This window comes from Motacilla alba, chromosome 1 (assembly GCF_015832195.1).
Source record: "Motacilla alba alba isolate MOTALB_02 chromosome 1, Motacilla_alba_V1.0_pri, whole genome shotgun sequence".
NCBI classification, from domain to species: domain Eukaryota; kingdom Metazoa; phylum Chordata; class Aves; order Passeriformes; family Motacillidae; genus Motacilla; species Motacilla alba.
Window position 1 is genome coordinate 104,213,209 of NC_052016.1, and position 20,755 is coordinate 104,233,963.

The 20,755-nt window shown below is 39.1% G+C and overlaps 1 protein-coding gene across 3 annotated transcripts in view; it reads left to right on the forward strand.

Moving 5' to 3' along the window:
* TBL1X (transducin beta like 1 X-linked) overlaps positions 1–20,755 on the forward strand; it is a 194,077-nt gene that overhangs the window by 36,731 nt on the left and 136,591 nt on the right. For 2 of the 3 annotated variants that reach the window (XM_038145931.1, XM_038145940.1), the window contains exon 2: positions 17,700–17,772. The exons of the other annotated variant lie outside the window; for it this stretch is intronic. The gene's annotated coding sequence lies outside the window, so the exon portion shown is untranslated. The remainder of the gene's footprint in view (positions 1–17,699; positions 17,773–20,755) is intronic. 3 annotated transcript variants of the gene reach the window in all.

The window sequence follows — 20,755 nt, forward strand, 5'->3', positions numbered from 1 at the left end:
TGTTCCTTGGAAACCTGATTATATCTTGCAAATTAGAGTAACATTTCAAAGGTAATAAATCCTGCATAGCTTGTTAAATATCTCATTTTTTACTTATAGATTCTTACTGAAGCAGAATAATATTATTTCAAACTTTGCCAAGTGTGAAGTGGTCTGCTGTTGCTGTGTGTTCAGTAGTAACTAAACATTTGCCATGCTAGAACAGAATTACTTTGTCTCAAAGACTTTACATTCAGAGTATGATTTTATAACTGTCAGTTAAATAATGGCTTTTTGCTAATAATGTTTAAATATTTATCGCTTCTCAAACCATTGTGATAAAGCAAGGGAAATACTTTTCTAGACAAATCCAGATCCATGTGTGTTAAGCCTCTGTTTATCTTGTATTTTCAACTGCACGGCTGATACCTGGCTTTTGTTATTTGATGGGCTATAAAATTTGGGTTTGTGTCTGATGTATTGAAAATGTGCAGCATATACATATATTTTGTGACTGCTGATAATTGGATTAGAGTCTTGCCAGTCATAGTTGCTTTTAAGAGTTTATGGTATACATCCATTTGCATTTATGAAATTATTTTAATTGGTGTTTCTAACTGGAAGTGTTCACAGTATGTGTGTGTGTGTGTTTGTGTTTTCTCCTCTTCTTCTGTCATCTGAATACCTTACAGCCTTACTCATGTGAGCAGCTTTCATTCATAAAGAATTATTTGAGAGTCTCTGCTCTGAGATGTTTCTTGACATTTTTCAGTATTTTTCTCTGATGAAAATCTTGTTGCTGATGACAATGAGACACAGAAATGGAGACAGTGCAGAGAGCTAATTGACCTAGTATCAGATGCCCTTGGGCACAATACATTTTCAGTCATCTCTAGATGAAAACCTTAAAAACAAGTGTATTGAGTTTTCTCTTCTAAAAAAATTCCCCCTCCTCCCCACCCCATTGCAGATTTTGGCTTCTTATCATCGGTAATGATGCAGCTGATGACTTTTGGAAGGAAAATATATTATGTGATTGCCTCTGACATGACTTTCAGAGACTGAAAAGGACTGTTTCTTCAGCAAATCAAATATTCAGTGATGCTTATTTGAAATATGTGCTTTTGATGGAAGCTAAAAGCAGTGGAATAATTGTACCTGTGGGCAAGGAACAGGAGAACCAAAGTGATGGATTAAAGGGTCCAATTAGGAAGCTAGACTGAAAAAAAAAGGAAGTGTATTTGGGGAGAAAACAGGAGTGAAACTATGAGTAAATAGAGCACTTAAGCATTTCCTATAAAGGAAGTTCCTGCAGATGCAGTGGGCCCAGGAGTACTTCTGAGCTGTGAGGTAGAAGCTGGGTTCATACACCTCCTGACCTGAATTAGATGGGAACTTCACAGGCACCAGCTCTTTCACCTTAAATTCCACAGAGGGGACACCCTGGTGAAAGTGCTGGAGCTTTTGTGAGTGCAGTTGGTCCCCAGCATTACGACATATGGACAGTCACATTCTGCTGCTTCCTTACAGAAATGGGGGAATACTTAATGTAGCCTCTCCTTCTGGAGCTGTAGGGAGGTCGTGGTTTCTGGCGCGCCTGGGCACAGCACTTGCTGCTGAGCTGCTGCAGTTCCTCCTCTGTGTTATTGGTCCAAAGGGGAGCTACTTTTGAGGTTGGAACCCGAACGTCACCCCAGAATAAAACATTCCCGTGCTGGGCCATCACTAGCAAGTGGAAAATTGGCGAAGTACAAAGAAGGAAGTAAACAAAGAATTGTTTTTGGTCCACTGAGGGATCTAATATAGATTGCTGTCTGTACACAAGCAAGCTTCCATCAGTTACCAAACCCAGATCTTACAGCAGTATTTTTATAACTAAATCTGGACTTCCCAGTGTCATGTAGTGAAACTGAAAATTAGAACTGGGAGACATGCTACTTCGTCACTTGCTGGCTTTCTAAAAAGAAATGTGGTTTTATTACCTTTATTTTGTAATGTAAACTTCACTCATTTGAATTATTTTTCAAATTTTTTCAAATTAGTTGTAGTTCATGATAAGCATTATTCTTTCAAGTATTTTAAGATGAGTGTGATTTATGTAAGGCATTGTCCTGCCACTGTGGTGTACCTGGCTGGAGCAGCAGATGTACCATGTAGATAGTCAGAACTCCAGGCAGCAAACACCTCCTGTGCAGTGTCTGTAGTAATTGTAAGTCATGGTGGCCTAAAGTTTGCTTTAATTTGCTTTAATTTAGACAGAGGATGTGTTTCTTAGACAGGGCCATTTAGTGAAAGACTGGTGCCATGGGGGCTCTCTGCTCTGGTTTCCACATACTTCCATCTCTGCTCCTGGAGAATGCCAGAGTAGGAGAAGGCTGTCTAGTCACCTTGTTAAAGGGAAGTATTCTTGGGCTTTAGCCAGGGTCATCTTGCAGGTAGAATAGTTTCTAGCTGCCTATTTGCCTGAAAAATCTGTCCATTAGACTTTATTCGAACTCATTATGAGGTCATATTTCATTTCAGCCCTGGAGTGCTGGCCATTTCGGTATCCCTCCTTCACTTCAGGGGATCGTGGGTATATTTTGTAGGCTCTCACTGTTCTCAAGTTGTGTGATCCATTGGTAGTTGTTAATTAGAGAAGATAGGTTGATAAACCTCATGTGTGTGTTTTAGTTTCCAAGATTCCTTGAACCCTTGGCATATACTTCATTACCAAAATAATTGAGAGCCTGCACTCAGAGTGATGGGGTAGTATTATACTGGCTTTGTCAAGGCTTGTACTAGGAAAAGAAAGAAAAGGATTAAATGATGGAAAGAGGAAAACTCACTTCCTTCCCTTCTCCACTATGGCTTCTTTTGGTTTATTTTTATGCCAAGGGCAAGAAAATTATTCATTTACGGACAATATTTACCTGCTTCTTTTAACCTCTGTTACATAAGATTGCTAAATACAGCAATGCACATGCAATATTTATGTTGTTGTGAGACAAAGATATGCTCTTAACTTGGCCTGATCTGAAAGCAGAAGCTCTTTTGGTCAGAATCACTATCACCTTTATGAAGTCTATAATTATGCTACAGCCTGTAGTGTTAATGATGTTTACAAGTACCTCTCATTTCCCTTTCCATGTGGGATTAACTGGTTCTGTATAAACACATAGCGTGTCTTGATCAACAATGTCATTGAAATATGTAAAGCAGTGCTCATTTCATGTATAAGGTTAATAGTACCACTTCTGTGAGGTTGCCTTTCTCAGTAAACTTTTGGTTCTTGATTCATGACCATTGTGACTGAGTCTGCATTTTCTCTCCAGATACTTTCCTGGGCTCTACTTCTGTTCTGAAGAGCTGCTAGGTAATGAATGGCAATTCATTCAGTGTTTTGCAGGGTTCAACCACCTGCTGTCAGAGTAGGTCAGAGGATAAACTGTGCCTCATTGCAAAAGAGTTCATCTTAACTGGTGGCCACAGTGAGACCTGAAGTTGGTTGAGTTATGCAGCAGCTCTGGAGAGGGATTAAGAAAGACTTTATGCAATACTGACAAAAATGTGTGGAAAGCTGAGCATAAGAAATCATGAGAAATTCTCCCATTTCTATTTGCCCAGTGAGATCTTAACCACAATGCAAGCACCTCCTTTGAGGTGAAGAAGATCACCTTGTGATTTCGAGACAGGTTATACTTTCTTGTCTTCTGTTTGACTTTTGCAGGCATAATTAGAGTCTTGACTTTTGTGTTGCACAGAAGTCAACTCACCTCTTCTTCAAAGTGCACAGGGTCAATGTGACTGTTAAATTGCAAATATTTTGATAGGAGCTGTTTTGACAACATGCAAAAAGTCTTGCTGCAAAGAATAAAATGGCTGAAGATAGAAAAAAAAATATTTAATTTCCTTGAACTTAGCAGTATAGACTACTTAGATCCCTGATTTTAATTTCTGTCTTACCCTTTTTCTAACCACTTTCCTTTCTTCCTTTGTCTTTCAAGGAGGCAACTTAAAAGATGAGCATCCAAAGCTGGAAAAAAGGTATTAAAAATAGCGCTCTAAAATGCTAAAAAGTTTTGAAAGAAGTAATTTAAATGGAAAAACCATCATGTCATTGGTGATTGCTTTTACTTCAGTAAGCCTCCCTTGAAAAATTACAGTGTTCTGGGTACAATGAAATTCATAGGTATCCTGCTGTAATTCAGAGTGGAGTCTTTCTGTTCTCTCATATTTGCCTTTGCTCATCTCAAGAGGGTGTACCCCAAAACAATACATTGACTCATTTTCGTACTCTCTTTTGGTACTACGGTGGACTAACCTTGACTTAATATTGGATTGGGTGGAATTGACTCAGAGCAGTGTCTGACTGCTGGTCACTGGTACAGGTCATGTTTCAGGGAAATTGGAAGGCTCTCCTTTTTAATGCTCCCTGGGGTATCTCGAGTTATTTACCAGCATTTTCAGTGAACTTAATACCTGTAAGAAATGTTTTACTATTATTGCATGGAGTCATAGCTCTTTGAGATAGCATGGGTTGTTTTATTGTTATATTGACATTTAGGATAATTGGGATGTAAACTTTATTTAGCATGCTTGATCATCAGGAAGGCGTAGAGGTCTTGAAGTAAATATTAGTATCTTGCATCATTTTCCTGTTGCTCTAAGTAGATAACATAATCTTTTCTGGCCTTTTTTTTTTCTTTTCTTTTTTTTTTGTTTTAAGAGAGATTTGACTCATATGTCAGGTAGCTGCAAACCAAAAATCTAATCCTGCAAACACCAAAGCATGCAAGAAATTTTCTCAGATAAGCATTTTTACTGACATGGAGATTGCTGAGGTGAGCGGTGGTTCACTGCATGTAGTAAGAAATCCTTGAGTGGAATCATTGGCTCTCAGTGTGACGGTGTCTGAAAATTGTCAGCTTTAAAATATTTTTTATCTTTATATAAAGAATTACTTCAATGAAAGCACTCCCATGTGTATTATCAGAGAAAATAAGAATTCTCTGAAGTGTTTCTTTTAAAAGCCTTTCTTAGAGGTTTTACTGTGCAGAATGTGCCTCTTCTTGTATCTAGACCAATTTTCAGAAGCTTTGACGATACAGTTTAGTCTGATATGCACCACAGGAGTCTATTAAATAAAATACAAGTAGATTAAAATTACCTTTAAAAATAATTTCTTCATCAGTAGGTCCTGCAGGAATAATATAAAATTGTATCACAATAATGTTTTTTCTTCCACATTGATACATTTTGCTTTTAATGACATTTGCCCAGTTTAATACTCAACACCATTTGGCTCAGTAATAGTATCAGGTATTTAGGTCCAGCCAATTCATATTAGGAGTTACTCACTTTCTATGTAACACAGCTATTTCTACAGATCTTTTAACAAAGCTGTGACTTTGTATCTCAACAACCAACTTCTTGTGCTAAATATGGGGTACTCTGTTCTGTGGAGAATCCCCTGTACTTTGAGTGTATTTCCTTGTACTCAGTTGTTTTGTGTTCCTAGAGACTGCGTCTGCTTGGTGTGGAGGTTCAGCATGGTTTGGTTTCAAACTGGATGTGGGCAGCCTTGCCAAGTGCCACCTCTGACAACCTGGAACCAGTGGTGCCTCGCTGTAAATAGCAGTGTCCCACAAGGTTCAGTGTTGTTTAACTTGTTCATCAGTGGCTTGGATGAAGGGGAGATGCCTCCTCAGCAGGTTCACTGAGGGCACAAAGCTGTGAGGAGTGGCTGATACCCCGGAGTGCTGTGCAGCCCTTCAGAAGGACCTCGACAGGGTGCAGAGATGGGCAGGGAAGAACTGCCTGAAATTCAGCAAAGGCAGGATCCTGTGCCAGGGGAAGAACAACCCTCTGTGCCAGAGCAGGCTGGGGGATGCTGGTGGACAACCATCTGTCCATGAGCCAGCAGTGTGTCCTTGTGGCCAAGAAGGCCAGTGGGATCCTGGGGGGCATTAGGGAGAGCACTTCCAGCAGGGAGGTGATCCTGCCCCTCTGCTCAGCCCTGGTGAGGCCACATCTGGAGTGCTGTGTCCAGCTCTGGGCTCCTCAGCACAGGAGAGATATGGAGCTCCTACGGCTGGTCCAATGGAGGGCAAGAAGGATGATTGAGGGACAGGAGCCTCTTATGAGGAGAGGCTGAGAGAGTTGGATCTCTTCAGCCTTGAGGAGAGACAATTGACAGGGGACGTAAACAATGTCTGTCAGTATCTGCAGGGAGATGTCAAGAGGATGGAGCCAGGCTCTGCTTGATGGTGCCAAGCACTAGGACAAGAGGCATTGGGCAGAAGCTGAAGCACAGGGAGTTCCAGCTGAACATGAGGAAGAACTTCTTTGCTGTGCGAGTGATCACACACTGGAACAGGTTGCCCAGAGAGGTTGTGGAGTCTCCCACATGGGAGACATTCAAGAACCAACTGGGCACAATCCTGTTGGATCAGATTTCCCTACCAGTGGTCCCTTCCAACCTTACCCATTCCGTGATGAATTTACTTGATAGCACTGAATAATTCCACTAGGATGTCATAAAAGTCCTAAAAATCATGGGAGATGTAGTTGATAGTCCACTGCTCAGTGTCTGGGTGGCCAGCTGGTTACTTTGTGTGGAGAACTTCAGTGGTCTTTATGGACTGAGTAGTATTAGGAAATTTTAATTGCTGTGCTGCTGCTTTGATGCAAAATTCAAGAGAGTAAACTGAAGGAAGTAATTTTGGTCTTGTGTGTTTTGCTTTTGATCTTCTGAATAAATTTAAGTTTACTGTAAATTTATTAAAGTTAGGAAACTCAAGCCAAAGTCATTACTGAAGTCATGCCCTTAGCAAACCCAGTAAAATACCACTCATAAAATTTTTGAGCGCTCCTCCTGTAGATTCTTTCTTCCTTTTTATGGCCATATTGTTTCTGGTTTGCAGGTTATTATCACACCTGACATCTGCATATGCTGAGACCTTATCCTGTGTTAGATCTGTACTTTCACATCATACATGTACATGCACACTGGGTTTACAAAATACATTAATCGCAGTGTTCAAAAGGAGTGTGCTGTAGATAAACATATGTTTAGGAGCTTTAGATTCCCTGGATTCGAAGGGCATTAGGCTTGCTAATGTAGGCATAAGCTCTGTGTTGGGTTTATGCTTAATTTCTTTTTTGGACAATTTGGATATAAATATTAAAAAGTAAAGTTGTGAGGTTAGTCAGAAGGAGTGAGTGAGACCTAGTGACTAGAAATGGAAGTATTGATGAGAATTTGTCCAAGTGTGTTGGGGTTTGAAAAATCTCTTTTTTTCATGCTAACATCAAAAACACTGCTCAGATATAGATAATTCAGTATTCTTGAGATGGAAAAACCTCTTTCTTTCATGCTAACATCAAAAACACTGCTCAGATATAGATAATTCAGTATTCTTGAGACATTAATTGAAAGATCAAGCACCATAAGGCAGCAGTGCAAACTTCCTTAATTTAGTCTCATAACTGTGTATTATCCCTGGCCAGTAAGGGTAATTTACTGTAAATCACTCTGATTCTTGTCCTTCCTGATAACGCCATATCACATTGTCAGTTTGAAACACTGCCTGCTCATTTTTGCTTGCAAACTGTGATGCTTCTTTTTTGTACATAAGCATGTAAAGATCTCAGTATCTGTATACATGCAGACTGTATGCCTTATTTGCAAATGTATTTTGATAAATGTATTTTCCAATTAGGAATGTGAGTAGATTTTCTGATGGGATTTTATAAGAGGAACATACATTTGTGTTCAGACAGAAGTAAGCTTTGAATTCTTCTGGATATGCTGCTAGTTTTCTGCATGGAGATTCCATATTAGAAGTTAAGAGTAGTATCTGTTAGTATGGATAGTAGGATGTGTCCATGTTAGTATCTGCTAATATGGATGGTTTGTATCTGTTGCATGGATACTGAAATTTTGATATATAAATATAATGTATATATATTCCAACTGCAAACACTGCAGGAAATGGTTGTCCTGCGTTGCAGATTCCTTACTTTTTGTCAGTATAAGTCAAGCATGCACTCAGTCAAAAGTCTGTGTATTTTATATTCCAGGTGTCATAGACCAGGAACCTCACCAGAATTGTGCCTGACATTTATCTGCAATTTCAGGGAAGCATAACCTTTTCCATTATCAGAGACCAAAGGGCCAAATTGATACATTCAGATCCTGCTAATGAGCACAGAGGACAGAAAGCCATTTTGCAAGCTAGGACAAATTACACTAATGCAGTTTAATAGAATGCTGAGTGGTGCTGCAGTTTTGTATGAGACAGGTCATGATCAGCCTTGGGAGAGCTGAGTGTAAGATGGATTTTCATCACTTCTGTTGTAAAATGAAACCTAAGCCAGCATGGATAGATTTTCCCCTCGCTGCTGCTGGGCAGTGAGGTGGCTGTGAAGAGCATCTACCTCTTCCTGTAGCTGACTCAGCTCAGCTGGCCAGCACTAACATGCTGGGTCATGCTAATTCAGTTGCTTCTGGTCCATACCTTCATTCAGCGATGCATGAAACTGCTCTAAAAACATAAATATCTGGAAGGTACATGTTTCATCTGTGGAAGAATTGTAGAGAGTTGTCTACAGTTTCTCTAAGGTGGTGTACATCTGCAGTATTTAATTTTATAAACATTGAATTCTACACCATGGGCTATTAGCAAAAGTTATCCTGTCTGCCTTAGCTATTTCTGAGCTGCTTCCAGTACTAGTAGTGGGTTACTCTGTGAAGCTGGATCTAAACAGGAAATGGTTAAAGTATATATGTGATAATGAGTGAAAAAGAGAAACCAACTTTGAGCGTAGCTAAGATACTTATTTTCTGAGAAGGTAGTGTTCTGCTTGACTAGAATGCTTGCTTTATTTATAGAAAAAAGCTCCCATGTCCTTAGCTCACAGGACAGGTCTGGCTCTGCTAGTTGCTTGGTAGAAAAAATACTTTTAGGAATGTGACTGCAAAACATTCATGGCATTTCTTGGCAAATAAGAGATCCTGAGCATTAAGGGAAAGTAGTTCTTGTTTTGTCTAGTTCTAGTAATGTTCATCTTTTGGGTAAACTTTCCACAAAGATAGGATTTTTTTTTGGGAGTATTTGATTATAATAGTGAAACTAACACTATGATGTGAGTAGCTAAAACCTACTGACTTGTGTAGGCACCACAAAGCTGTTTGGTACCAACCAGCTAGCCCCTTTGTCCATCATGAGTCTTTGACTTTGTGCTCCTGCATTTTTAGGTTTTCTATGCCTTTTTTTTTTTGTGAAACCAGGAGACTGACACTTCCAGTATGATCTAAATTTTTGACCAAAAAGAGCATTCAAATTATAAACTCAGAATCCTGTATACATTTTTCAGGAGACTATATCAGTGTTGATGTGAGCTTCTGTGGAAGTGGTTATCACTGGGCAGCTTTTGCTCTGGCAGCTAAGAACAAGTATGTGTGAGAGGAAGTGGCCTAGCACCTAGTGACTTGTCAGGTTGGAATTGCCACTTTAAAAGGCACTTTCAGTGCTGGCTGAGGACATAGAGACAAAGTAGGTGGAGGTTTGGCCTTTCTGGGTATCTTCTGTGTGGCTTCTCAGCAGGCTGATGTGGTAGACAACTGGCCATGCAGAACCATCCATTTAGAAATTATTTTTGAGTGCAAGCACAGGCATTTGGTATGGAGTTACTGTGCACTGTGTGGTTCATCTGCTTGCTGCTGGAGTTCAGAGGTGTATATTTAGGGTTAAGAATCTGAAAGTCTTAGTTGCTAATTCAGCTCTGCAAGCCCTCAGTGCCTTGTCTGAGACAGGTCACACTTATCTTTATCTCAATATGCAAATATCTAAAATGAGAAGAACATCTGTTAAGATCATAGGAGGTTGTGCAGATGATTTAATGGTTGTAGCAGTCAGAATTAGGTAAAGCACTGTATTAATGCCACTAAGATGGCTCTAAGCCACCAGTGTGATGCTGCTGTGAGTCTAATGTGCTTCTGCAATGTGTTAGGCATGATACTTTTGTAGAGAGAGAGAGAAATGCTAATAGCATTTCCTAAAGTCTTCGTGAGACCTCATTTGTAATGTTGTGTCTGATGATCCTTTGCAGCGGGCAGAAAGATGGACTTAGATTGGAGCAGGTGCGAAGAGAGTTGAATAAGCTGCACAGGAGATTTATTCTGGAATGACAGTAGAAAGTTGAGTTTGGATTTGAAGTATTGAGGTCTCCAAGGGTTCTGAAGGGAGACTGAAAAACTGCTTGTTTTGATTATATTTATTTGGCATTATTGACATGCTTCAGTCTTTCCAGTGGATGGTAGTGGATAAGAGAGACATGCTTTTTCTGCTTTTCTTCCAAACCCTTTAAATAACCCTTTAATAACACCATATTTTACTTGTCCCCTGTTCTAGTTCCCACCTTCTAAAATTCATCGTGGAACCAATTACTAGATCTGGGGTCAGGAATGAATGGGTCCCCTCAGGAAGGAGAACATACAATAGATTTTTTGTTCTTTTTTTGTTGCGTTAAACACGGTCCACTTACCCTGATCATTTAGGAGAAGTTGCTACTTAGCAATTACTAAAAACATGCAGCTATTGCAAAGACATAGAAAATAGCAAGTTGTAAAGCTGTAGTGTAATTGTAGCCTTTCCTATAGCTGTTTGGCCTTTTGTAGGGTATTGAGAAGCAGTTTGTGGGGTTTAGATACACAATGGAAACCGCAGAACTGAACATTCATCGTGTGGTTGCCTGCAGCTGCATGTTCATCCCAAAAGGGGCATCCCGTGTCTCTGAGCTGTGCTGAGGCACAGTGAAATGCTGGGTTGGTGGTCCAGTGGAGGTGTAGCATTCTTTCTGCTACTCAAACTATACTGTTTGGTGCAGAGAAGTTTCTCAGTAATTTGTCTCCTCCTGTAGCCCAGAAGAACTGTTTTCAGTAAGTGGTGTCTTACAGTTTGGTTATCACTCTGCTTTTGCATTTTTGGCCTTTCTGTGAGAAAGCGGACTTGCAGGGAAGTCAGCATGTCATCAATGACCTCAGATTCAGGGAGGGAACTACAGGAGCAAAATGAGATGTGAAATTCTTTCAAATGCTCTAAATTTGGTATTAGGTAACCAGAATGTGGGCAGGAAGCAAAGAAAAATAAGTGCTTCCATTAGGTTGTCTTGTTTTTTTCAGAAAGCTGCAGCCTAAGAGGGGCATAGTATTTATAACATATTCATGGCATAGCTGCTTCCTGGGAAGTGTGCAACAGGAGGAAATGTTGCTCTTAAATTAGTAAGTGAAAAAGTGGCTGATAAAGGATGGGGTACAGATTTCTAGATTTTATTCCAGACAGGATTTAAAGAGAAGGTTTCTCTTCAGTGTCTAATTGGAGGGTCAGATAAAAAAGTAAGATACAAATTCCCGGTGTTGATGGTCTCAGGCCACCACCAAACATTCAGGTGGTTGTGAAAAGGCCCTGTGCTTTATGTGATTATTGTCATTAAAAAAGTATCTTAGGGAATGGCTATAATGTAAGCCTGGGTATTTGTAACATACCTTGTTAGGCCAAGGCCTTGTTAGGCCTTGTTACACCACTGTGTACTCTCAAGGAAGAGAACTAGTAAAGCAGGATATTGTTCCTGCTTCTACTAGTAACTTACCATGTTGTTTTACACATATTTCTAAAGGAGACAAATAGCTTTGAGTAGATCATTAATGTTTTAATTGAGGCCAGTTGAATGTCACTTTTATTTTGTACCATAAAAAAGCAGTAGCTCCCATTCAGAGTGAATTCTCTTTCAAAATGAACTGAGTTCAGGAGACTGTACTTCTGCTTGTCTGACTAAATGCAATAGCAAATCTTTCAAAAATTCTGGCCATAACACATTAAACTGTTAAAATGGATCTGACTGATAATTTACTTTGAGATCAAATACTAAAAATGTGCTAGAGATTATGTTTTAATTGAAGGGACTTATACTGTGGAAAATTTCTTTCTGTTCAATACTTTACAGATCATCAGTCTGGGTGGAAGAATGCACTGAACCTTTCATGGACAATTGTGTGACAGCAACTGCACTGTTTATATTTAAACGTCTCTATTACTTTCTAGCAATGCCTTTCACGATGAATTCCTGTAATTAGTGGTTCCTGAAAGTATCAACACCTCCTCTCTCCCTCAGCTCTAAGTGTGAATCTCAAGGATCAAAGAAATGTTAACTGTATTGGCTGTAGGCTGTATAAAGTATAATCCCAGAATGTTCTAGGATTTACCTGTGTGACCAGGTTAACTAGCACCAGCCAGACTGTCACAACTGTAGTGATGATGCTAAAATCTGCTTGCTCTATAAAGAGGGATGTTCTGAGGTGAGCTGAGATTCTTTTGGATAAAGATTGTTAAGCAAAAAACCTTTTTATTGCCAAACCCTCCCCACCAGATCCTTTCATGGAAGATTTAAACTAGTTGATTGTATGATTCTGTCACCATTACAATGGTAAATTTTCCATGTCAGGAAACCATTAGATGGTAAGAATCATTATTTTCCTTCTTCTTGCAGGCTTTGGGGAGGCACAGGCACTTTTGACTTTGACAAGGTGGGGAAAGGGATGATTCTTGTCTTCGTACTTGTGGTTTTTGGGGGAAAATTATGGACCTTCACTTGTAAATTACTGTCTTGAGCTTTCTGGCAAGGACCTATGTGTAGGTGTGAGCCAAGTGTATTTTTCATGTCACTGATGATGGAAACTAGAATATAAACATCGTGGTACAAGGGATGCCAGGAACTTGCGAGGAAGGGAAAAAATCAGAGTAGAAAGATTTCCTAAAATAAAAGGAGGCAAGTACTTAGAGTTGTTCTACAGTTTTTTGATCAGTTTACCAGTGATATTTTTTTTTTGAGGGATTTCATGTTGTGTATGTGTCGGGTTTTTTGTTCTTTATTTAATTCAGAATCAATCTACTACTAATAGCTGTGTTATTAATTTCCTGTTATCCTAGCTAGCAAACCCATTTGACTATACTGATTAATAGGATACTCAGAGTGCCAACTTTGGAGTAATGCCTCAGATCACAAGTGATAATTGGCTTCTGTATGAGTTGTAGTCATTGCATTAGTTAGGTTCTGAAGCTCAGTTCGCAGAGCATGATTCATATTGACTGTCCTCCTTTCTCCATGGGAAGTGACAGTGGTGAATTTCCTGGGTCAGGCAATACTGGGGATGGGAGCCAGGATAACGAAATCTCTTTCTGCCCTCAACACCAGCAGGAAATATAAGAAGTGGAAGAACAAGCAGTTCTATGAATTAGATATATTCATGTGACTGTTTGAGACCTTTTCTGAAGAAATAAGGAAAAATACCATTTTATATTATCCTAACACATATGTTTCAATGTTGGGTGCTTATCAGCAAGATCCAAGTGTTTTGAACATTTTTATTTCCCTGTTGCATTTGGGATCAAATAAAGATAATTAGATGCCACTTTAGCATGAAAGTGTACTTAACTCAGTGTGGCTCAACAGAGGAATGAGTGATTTATTTGTAAATACTGTGTTCATTAATGATATTAAATTTATACTTAATTATTTTTATGTTGGACACAAAAAGGGTTGTGGAAAGGTTATGTTGTTGTAGTGTACCCAAAATATTTTTGATAATTTGCTATTTAAATATAAAAAAGTAACTATTCTGCAGGATTTTTTTCAGTTAAATCAGGGAGATATTTTTTGGTTTTAGATTCAATGTTGGAAGAGCCAAAATGTACTAAAAATTTCTCTTCAGCAGAAAACTTCTAGCACTGAATCATTCATCTGTACTCATTAAGTAAAGTATGCTCTTATTTAAATGGCCACAGTAGCAATAATGCAGTAGTAGCATAGGGGGGATCTGTCCATAATCCAGGAGTGCAGCACAGGCTGGTGTCTCCCCAGCTGGGAGGCAGCCCCATGGAAAGGGAGTGGGTGTTCTGGTGGGCAGCGGGTTCTGTGTGAGAGAACAGTGTGCTGCTGTGGCAAGGGATGCCAGCGGGATGCTGGGCTGTGGCAACAGGGGAATCACCAGCAGAGGTAAGGTAGAAGTCATTGTCCCACTCTACTCCGGGCTTACCAGGCCACACCTGGAGTGCTGTGCTCACTTTTGGTCCCCGCTGTGCAAAAACGTGAGGACAGGCTGGAGAGGGTCCAGAGAGGGGCCACAAAGATGAGCAAAGGTCTGGGGACCTGCCATGTGAGGAAAGGCTGGGAGAATGGAGAGTGTCCAGTCTTGTGCAAAGAAGGCTCAGTGGCTACAGAGATGGTGGAGACTCCCTTTTTACAAGGAGTCCCATGGAAAAGATGAAGGGTAATGATTAAAAGTTACTCTTGGTGAGATGCTGATTGAACACAAGAGGAAAAATTTTCATAATGGGAACAATCAGCTGTTAGAATAATATCCCCAGGGAAGCTGGGGATTCCTCAGCATTGGACACTTGTATGATTTGTCTGGACAGGGTGCTGGGCCCTCTCACTTAGGCTGGGCTTCTGCCATGGAAGGCTGGATCAGACGATTAAAGAGGTCACTTCCAACCTGGTATTCTATAATATTCTAAAGTCATCTTAAATTCAGCCTAAGTGCTCTTAACCCACCCACACACCAAAGGCAGGGAAGTTCGAGACAGAATAGGAAGATGTCTTTGGTTAGTTCATACTTTCTGGCAAAAATAGATGAAGGTATGCTGCAGTCTACTTTCTTCTGTAGAATAATAATAAGAACACTTAACCTTGGTAAACAGTGCCAAGAAAACCCTGTTTTTAATTAAAACCCCTTTTCCCTTCCCCCACAGTACTTAATGTATTTGACTGACTCAAGGGCTGCTTTCTCTTTGGAAAAAATGTTTTTAAAAAGTATATGTAACTTGCTGTTAACTTAGATGTAGGTTGAGTTTAGGTTGAGACTTAGACTCTAAGTAACTTTATTGTGGTTCATTGGAGAAGGATTTTGGTTTTAAATTTAAAAGAGTGGATGGTGTTAATCTAACAGCATGACAGAAGTAGCTACAGTCCACAAAGCCTTCATACAGGTGCCTTGACATCTAAATATATATGTGTCTGTAGTGAGGTCTTTAAATGCCTGAAATTCTATTTCTGCACTGCTGGTTTGGCTTTTCTTCTGCCCCAGTTCTTCTAGGATCCTGAAATTAAGTGTTCCTGCTCATTAGCCCTTGTACAGATCTCTTTAACACCCGTCATTAGAAGAGAGTTCTGCACAAAGCGTAGCAGCCGTGGCTGTGGCATGCTAATCACAAAGACTGTGTAGGAACCAGGAGAACACATGGAGTTAGTTGTTGAGAAGAAATTTGGAAACTGTCAGGGCAAGAGGGAAGCACAGGAAGTGAGTGGGGGAGTAAAGAAGTGGGAAAAACATTGGAAGGTGAAAAGAGATATGGAAAAACGAATAGATCTGTGAAGGGTGCAGAAAGCTGAGAGATTGAAAGGAATGCTGGCACGGGAGAGCTGGAAGCTAATGGGACTCTGGTTATGGGATGGGAGCAATGTATCGTATAATGAAGTGGTTGAGAATGAAGTGGTCACTGAAAAGAGGCAGAGAGACAGGACTGGGATCCCAAATAGGAAACTGAGCCTCAAGACAAGAGTGGATGGGGCAGTAGCACATGTCCACGGGATTGGCAATAATAAGGCTTGGATGAGAAGTTTCAAGGGAGACTGGGTATCTGTATTGAGCAAGATGGAGCTTCTCCATTTCAATGGCTACTGTCTTAAAAAAAACCAAGCTCAGAAAGCTGCCTTGAGTAAAGATCTACAAAGAGTAAGTCCTGCAAAGCTGGGAAGGCACATAATTAAGATTGTCTAAAATCTGTTAACTGAGCTCCCCGGACATTTGCATTATGATACAGTTTTAAATTCTGTGATCTCAGAATTGTATGGTCTTTCCAAGTGGAACAGGTGTGTATGAAGACTGCAGCAAAGAAGGACTGATCTCTGGAAACCTGCTTTTATTTGTTGTAGAAACCCTAAGACAGATAGTGAATGAGGCAGCTCACAAGTGAGGGGAGATGTGTGTCACCTTAATTAGGAAACTAGGTGGATACAGCTTCTCCAGGAAATTAGGTAAGGTATTATAGAAAGCTAAATACTCTGAAAAAAAAGTGTTTTAGGAACCTGGTTGAACAGCAAAGTTTGTAATGCTCCTGATTCTGAAGTTTTCTTGTCTCTGGGATCACATGATGCCCTTGGCAGGGGTGTGTTGTTACCTGGCTGCACCAAAGGGATCTCTGTCCAAGAATGTCCTCAGAATGCTGTTCCTGTTCTGGAAAGCACAGGGTAACCTGAAGCAGTGAGTGTGTAGAGCTGTGCTGTGACCATGTGGAATGCAGCCGCTGGGTAGAGTTTCACGACTCTCTTCTAGCTACTGTATTCACTGAATGAAGCTGGGGACCTGTGGAAAAAAAACCTGTGCATTATCACCTAATACAAAGTCAGACAAACTAGATTTGAACAAGGGTGCCCAGTTAACTGCAAATCCTTGGGGAAAAAAAAAACAGAAAAAAACTTCTGTAGAGCTTACCTTAAAAGTTTGTTAGTGTCCATGTCATTGGATACTTACCTTATGTTAGAATTTTATTTAGAGTGTTGATGTGTGTATATAGCTTGTTGACTTCTGTTTCTTTAAATGGCATGCTTTTTGTACATTTCTTGTGGGAAAATAAGTGCAAAAAACCTAGGAAAATCTAGGAAGTATGGTTACAGTCAGTTTTTAATTTCTGTTGACTTCTTTGAAAAATTGTACCTTGCCTAATTTCCCAATTATATATTTACTTGCATGATGGAGAAGACAAAAAATGCTTTTCTTTTGATCTGATGTAATTGGAGCTGTATTTTAGGGGAGCTAATTCAATCTTATCTGATTATATCCTTACCATGGTCAAAAGTAAGGCTGCAATTGCTATTTAAGGAGACTGGTTACAGAGGTTGTGTCATATCAAATACATTGCTTTTCTACTCTCTTACTGTTAAATGGGCTGCTCTAAATTAGATGGTCTAATTCTGGAAAATTTGAATACGTGCAGGTGGACTTTTGTGTCATCAAAGCCACACTTATTTAATTGGAGCTCCATATGTCTGCAAAAATTGATTCCATATGGTTGAATGGCACATTTTGAAAATATTTTTTTAATCCATACTAGTGCCAGGAGAAAGAATAACTCTATTTTTTGAGCTCCTTAACTAAGTGACAGTGCACCTGTGCACGAACCTTCTTTCAGTTTTTAAAGCAGTAATTGAATACGTAGGATTTGTTTGTCACATGTTAACAGCTTTAAGGTAGTTTAAATATATGGCTAACAAAGGCTTAACTGTGTGCTCTGTGTTCATACTCCTAAAAACAAGTGATGAAATATACCTAAACCATCCAATCCCACCATCTATTAGGTTGAATTTACATGAGTTTTCTTACAGAAAACTCTTTCATTTAGAGTCATGGTAAATCTAAATATATATATATATATATATATATATATATATATATATATATATATATATATACTGGTGAAATAAAACCCATTATTTTACATGGGGAAAACATCTTTGAGTTTGTTTCAGGTTAACCATATTGATGAGAAATAATCCTGGGAGAAAAACTGGAGATCTGAATTTCTAAGTTGAGGCCATAAAAGTTGATATAATCAAGAGATTAACTTGACTGAGCAATAATGTAAATTAATTTTTTATTTGTTTCTTCTTATTGTGCACAGGTACCTAAGGATAAAACTGGCTTGAAGGGAAAATCTGGGGCAAGCTGGGGACCTTGACTTTTCTTGCACCTGAGTAAGTGAATACTTAGTGGAAATCAGCTTTACAGAATGTTAAGATTGTGAAATATTTTTCAGCATCTCCATGCCTAATTACTGCTGTAGCTTTAGACAATACTTTGGCTTTTGAATTGACAAAGACCAGAAGTGGTAGGGCTACCTGCAAGTGAGGGAAATGTGCTATAGAGCCTTCCGTGCTTTGCAGTATGTTTTGTTTTTATTGCTACCCTTGAAGTCTCTGTAGAATGAAACATATCTTATAAACAGGATTTCTTGGTATTTTTGATGTGTAGCCTTTGCAGTTATTTATCTTCAGACTAATGTCTGAGTTTCTTAAAGCTTAACTTGGTCTTGCTGGTTTGTAATCGTGGTAAGGAACTGAGACTCAGCAGGACTGAAGGTCAGGCCAGGTTAAATATGAGGTCATCAGAGGGTGAAGGCTGAGAAGATGACCTCGTGGAAGGTTGACTTGGAAAGGATGAATGCTCGTTTCATGAGGGGTGTTTTTTGAGACAAAAACTATTGTCTTGATTGGGGTGTGATTTCACTAAAACAGAACAGGGACAGCTTTTCTTCATCAGCTTGGAGGGGGCATGTGGTAGACATTCCTTGGTATCTGGAGTCCCCCAGTCCCTACACAGTTTTCTGAAAGGCAGGAAGAGTATTTTCCATTTATCCACATAGCTTTCTTTCCTGGCAACCCAAGCATTATTCTGGTTGCGAAAAATTACTTTACATGTTGAAAAGGTACGTTGATGTGTTACTTGTTATTTAATGCATTTATTGAATCATACATATTCATATATGAAAAATCTGTAATATTAATAAGCAGATACATTTTTTATAACATAAAAGTTGTTTCTACTGGTAACATATTTTTAAAAATGGGCAAGTTAATTGAGTTTTCTGAAACAGTTGCTAGAGCTGGAGCTGGAGCCTTTCTTCATACTGGTATTTCTGATGCTAAAAGAATTATCTTTGGTTTTAGAGAGCTTTACTAAGCTGAATATCCTTACTGGTATCTACATTAAATTTTGAAAACAATACCTACCAGCTGAAAGTCTCTCAATTTAATCTGGTCTAAACTTGTTACCAGTGTTGTTTATTCCAAATCTGTGCCGTGGTTTGTTCATATTCTTCTACTTAATTCATGAACTTGCAAATTGGTATCCATCACATCACTGCATAAAAAAGTGTATTTCATTTTTCTAGAGCATTTATTGTGTTTATCCCTGCAGTAGAGTAGTAGACAAAAATGTCTCTCATTGCTTTCAATATTAAAGAGAATTAAATATGTAACCTAAAAATCTGCCAGGCTTTGTGAGCTATGCACACACAAGACTTTTAATTCATTAAGAAATACATCATGGTAGCATTTAGCATTATCGTTCTTTGCTTTGCAAGTTAGGTGAATTACAAATAATGCCTGAGACTGCACTATAAGTAACTGGTTGCTTTCCTGTTTTAGCAGTTCTCATTGAAGTTCTGGTTCCTTGCCTTGCACTTGCTGTGTATGGTTTTAGGAGTTAGGTCTCTGGACTAGTGAACAGGTGGAAGGTTTATTAAAGAAGAGAAGTTCAGTATTCTTAAATGATAGTGGCATGTTTTGAAATCCCAGTTGACTCAACAGCTCTGTTTTAAATCCAGCAGGGACCTCTGAGAGAGGTTTTTGCCTTGTTTCTTTTAACTTCTTTGCTACCATGAAGCAAATGTTTTCATTTATTTCCTGTGTTATCAGTCCTATTCTGCATATTTTAGTCTATTGCTTTTGACAGTGATGAAAGGCAGCTATTTCCCAACCTTTTGTATTTTGGGTGCTACATAAACTCAGCTGTTCATTTTGGGAATATTTTCTTCTCCTGATTTCTTCCTGTTTCCTCATTTGAAAGGCAGCATTAGAAATTCCAGATAAAATTGCAGTCTTCTTGGAACTGTAGTTTAGATTTTGTGCCTATGTACATGAGACAGGAGCTTGCCCATACAAAAGAAAGGCAGTCATTCTGCTGGACTGGAGGACCTGTAGGTAGAATGACAAAGATACTGTGTCAGTGTTGTGTTACTTTGTACTTGAAAATTATCCTTAATTGTTGTCTAATAAGATAGAAGTCAAGAATACTGAACTAAGAAATGGAGATAATCCAGTTGAATTGTGTAGTGTGTTCCTTCATGAATATAGGATTGATCTCTAGGTGTTTTACCCAGTTTATTATTTGCCAGTTACTGTAGTTACTGCATCACCTACAGATTTTCTCATTCAGACTTGAAATTGAGTGCCTTGGGGCAAGATTTTCTCTGTTAAGCATGAAAATGAACTGGCCTTGGTTTTGAGAGCATCCTGTGTGCAGCAGTTCTTGTGCCTGCTGCTCTGGAAAGATCAACTGGTTTTGTGCAAATCTGCATCTGGGCGTGAGGCAAGAGAAGTGTGGCAGGGATGTAACCTCGCTCTGCTGCCTTCTGTTCTTTTCCAGGGATCTGTAGGTATTAGTCTGTGCCCTGTTCAGAGGCTGAAGTGGAGCTGACTGGTGCTGGTGCTGTAGCCTGTTGATACCATAGGATGAAGCTTTTTCAACTTCTTTTAGCAGTTAATTTCACAGAGATTGCTTTTTTTTTTTTTTTTTTTTTTTTGTAAATCACAGTGTATGGTTTCTGACAGCTTTTAAAGATGTCATATGCTCTGCTGTTTATAGTGTAGAAGTCTCTGGGGATTTAAAACTTTCTCTACAGTATCTCTCTCACAGAGATCAATTAAGTTTCTAATTAAAGTTTTAGCAACCTAGCATCTATTGAAATCCTTAAAATGTTGGTGTTTGTTGAGACAAGCATAGGAGGTTTTCTAATCTCAAGAGAAAATTTTTTGTTGAGGATTGTTGGAGGTTTTTTTTATTTTTGAGTATTTCTTTGTTGTTCAGAGTGATGTTTGAATAATGGAAAGCTTTAGATGCTTAAATTTTTCATGAAAAGGAGCCAAACAAATTTATTTAAACAATTTTATTGATTAA